Source organism: Atractosteus spatula, chromosome 9, assembly GCF_055471065.1.
Source record: "Atractosteus spatula isolate fAtrSpa1 chromosome 9, fAtrSpa1.hap1, whole genome shotgun sequence".
In the NCBI taxonomy this organism is placed as follows: Eukaryota; Metazoa; Chordata; class Actinopteri; order Semionotiformes; family Lepisosteidae; genus Atractosteus; species Atractosteus spatula.
In genome coordinates this window covers 29,256,406-29,259,990 of record NC_142714.1, presented here as the reverse complement: position 1 = coordinate 29,259,990, position 3,585 = coordinate 29,256,406, and the positions used below count along the sequence as shown (strand labels likewise).

Here is a 3,585-nt window from a genome sequence, read left to right as displayed (position 1 = left end):
CGTTATAATTATATTCATGTACTGCAACACAGCAGTACATGCTGTACAATGTCTGTTGATTCTGTATGTGTAGGGCTGTTTCACCACTCCTCATGTGACCTTGTGGGTGGTACTGTGGTCTAGGTGCCTGACTTCTGAACCACAGGTTGGGTGGTCAAATCTAGCTGGTGCCGTGACTTTTCTTTTAACAAACATTTCTTTGAAAAAATAGAATAGCAATATTATGGACAATTACTTGACAATAAATATAGAAAAGCACATATTAAATTTGGGAAATAGTTTCAATATGTAAATAGTTCCCTGGTTCTGCACCCCTGGGTGTCTCTCTCTCTCATTCGTTCGCTCTCCCCCCCCCCCCCTCTCTCTCAATTTAATTCAATTCAAGGTGCTTTATTAGCAGGGCTCGTCATGTGTCTCTCTTTGGTCGGGGCGTGGGAGAGCTCGCTGGCAGGTGGTGACGGAGAAGAAAATAAAGGCAGCTTTTAACTCCGCAAGTCACACACCAATACTCCATTTCTCCCTAAACATTTTAAGCACCAAAGTCTTACATGTGGTTTTCATCACTCTCTGCGGGAGTGCTGGCTGTGATGAATTAAACTGGTTTCACAGGTATTTTCAAGTGGTCGAGTCTTCAGCGGGAGGGGAGAACAAGCTGCCCAGCTGTGTGGAATGCTACAGAACCCTAAACAGACAATACACACTAGCCGAATATTTGACCAAGATATCCAGACACAGCTGTATGAGCTCCACCAGTAAAACTCAAAGTATTACGCTGGTCCACACTATTTGCAACCGTCATTTTAAATGAAAAGACTTTACTTTTTCATCAATAAAAAGTAACACCCACCACAGCATTTCGTTGATCTAACTAACAAGGATGGGACATTAGCTAGCCAATATGATAAAGGAAAAACTTACTTTTTCGTTTATTTCTTTAGCACATTTATTTGAACATTTCCATCGATTGTACAAGCACTGAAAAACTGTTCAATCCCTGGTTCGTCGGGCATTTTCTTTTACTATAACAGATAGAAAAACTCCCTTGCTTTTAACAGAGCGTTTCATAATTTCTAACAATGAGAATTATTTAAACTGCGACACTTTTATCATTCAACGAGAGCTCAAAATATCACAAGGATCCTCAAGAGATCAACAAGGACAACAGAAAAAGATATGTGTGTAAGATACTGTCCATGGGAATCCAAGCTTTTTTATCTATGCTAAGAAGTAGTCTTTAAAATTTCTTCATTACACAGTGAAGTCAAAATTCCGGGATGTGCCTATATTAGTACGCTGGGCAAATGTTCCGAGGTCAAATTCTTCCAGCACGGGGGTACCTTTAAAGTGGAGACGACGGCACCAAATTTTTTTGGCATGCATAAAAAACAGCAATTCTGTCAATGAGCCCTAAATGAATTAATAGCAAATATGATTTACATAAAAGACATTTTTCCAAGAAAATTTAGCCTTTGTCACTAATGAAACCACTAAATAAAGACATAAATATAGAAATCTTCAGATTTTTTTTATTCAATGTTGGTAGCAGGATGAACTAAGTGTATGTTTTGTCGCAGAGTTGCTGCAAGATGTTAACAGTGAAAAAAGGTATTTAGAAATGAGTTATTTCAAGAAGAAAATTTTCAGAATAATTGCAAATCTAGTAGGCTAGAGAAAGCACAGAAAATAGGAAGTTAGATTGATCAGATTAGTATGAAAAGCCATTTAGCAAAGAGGGAATGAGAAGAGTGACAAACTAGTATACTTTAGATCTTTTTTTTCTGAACCAGGGGAAATCTTATCATGTTTCTTTATAACAATAATGAAAAACTTTATTTTATATATCACTTTTAAAAGTGGCATCTCAAAGCAATACAGTAGATGTAAAAACAGTTAAAAGGACCACAGATTACAAAGTAAATACCCAGACAAACGCAAATGCGTTTTTAATAAAATGCTTTTATTCATTCTTTATCAGACTCACATTCCCGAATGTCCCCCATCCCGGTCAACAATCCTAGGAAGAACACGAAACAGCCTGTTAATAAAATTGTTGCAATTTTGTTCGGTCAGTTTTTCCTCCCAGAATTTGTAGATCGCATCAGTTCTTGCTTTGTGCTGGGTTTAGCTCGGTGACATTGGAACACAGCAACTCTTCTGTATGGCTGGCACAGCACCCCACCGCGCCTGCGGTGAGAGACACACACCGGTTTTCATAGTCAAAAAGTAATTGTTTTTTTTACTTTTGTACATTTTTTTTTTACATTCTTCTTGTTTAACAGGAATGGTTTGTTTCTGGACAGACTGTTAGACTAGATGAAAAGAGAGCCTCCTTCTTCGAAGCATTTTGTCGATCCGATCACTAATTCTTTTCCAGTCGCTTGAAGTAAGTGTTGAGAATCTCCGATTCACCATGCTACTAATGGTTTCTCAGAGATTGCAAGGCAAAGCACATTTGCCTCTGGACCCATCGAAATTTACCTATGTGGTCCACCCCCAGTAAATTTCAAAAGTCACAAGGTTTCGAAACACGAGGGCGGCGTAGCGGTCAGCTCTCGCTTTCCCATCTATACCGATGCACTGCAAGTACAACCCCCCCTCTTTCTCTTGAGTGATGGGCAACAGTTGGATATCTGGGAGAATTGTTCGTCCCACTGGCATCTGTGAATTCCGCTCTGTAAACGGTGCTTCCTGAAGGGAGATAGACGGCGGGGACAGCATCAGCCAATTCCTGCGCGGTGGTGAGCAGAGAGGCCGGGATGGAGTGTCCTGAGGCGGTGTGTGCTCTGTGGGGGGCAGAGCTTCCGCCAGGCATTGCAACCTGCGCGGCGGGGAGAGGCACTTATCGGGAGACAGCTGCTCTACCGTTTGACTGCCGGAACATACTGTCTCCTTCTTCTGCATCTTCAGGAGTGTCTCTAACCTCCCAATCCTCCCCAGTAATGCGTCGTACTGCTCCCGCTGCTGCTGAAAAATCTCCATACAGGTGCTGCTTCTACAGGTTGTGGGTCTCTGCTCTCGGCCACTTGCCAGGGTGCCAACACGTAGAAGCAGCACCTGTATGGAGACCTTTTTTCACTGTTAACATCTTGCAGCAACTCTGCGACAAACTATACACATAGCTCAACCTGACAGTTCATCCTGCTACCAACATTGAATAAAAAAAATCTTAAGATTTCTATATTTTTGTCTTTATTTAGTGGTTTAATTAGTGACAAAGGCTAAACTTTCTTGGAAAAATGTATTTTATGTAAACCATGTTTGCTATTAATTCATTTAGGGCTCACTGACAGAATTGCTGTTTTTTATGCATGCCAAAAGAATTCGGTGCCGTCGTCTCCACTTAAAAGGTACACCTGTGCTGGAAGAATTTGACCTCGGAACGTTTGCCCAGCGTACTAATATAGGCACATCCCGGAATTTTGACTTCACTGTGTAATGAAGAAATTTTAAAGACTACTTCTTAGCGTAGATAAAAAAGCTTGGATACCCATGGACAGTGTCTTATACACAAATCTTTTTCTGTTGTCCTTGTTGATCTCTTGAGGATCCTTGTGATATTTTGAGCTCTCGTTGAATGATAAAAGT

At 40.7% G+C, this 3,585-nt stretch overlaps 1 pseudogene; it reads right to left on the bottom strand.

The window, feature by feature from the left end:
* Positions 1-2,304: 2,304 nt before the first annotated feature.
* On the bottom strand, positions 2,305-2,994 carry LOC148828491 (uncharacterized; annotated as a pseudogene).
* Between the last annotated feature and the right edge of the window lie 591 nt (positions 2,995-3,585).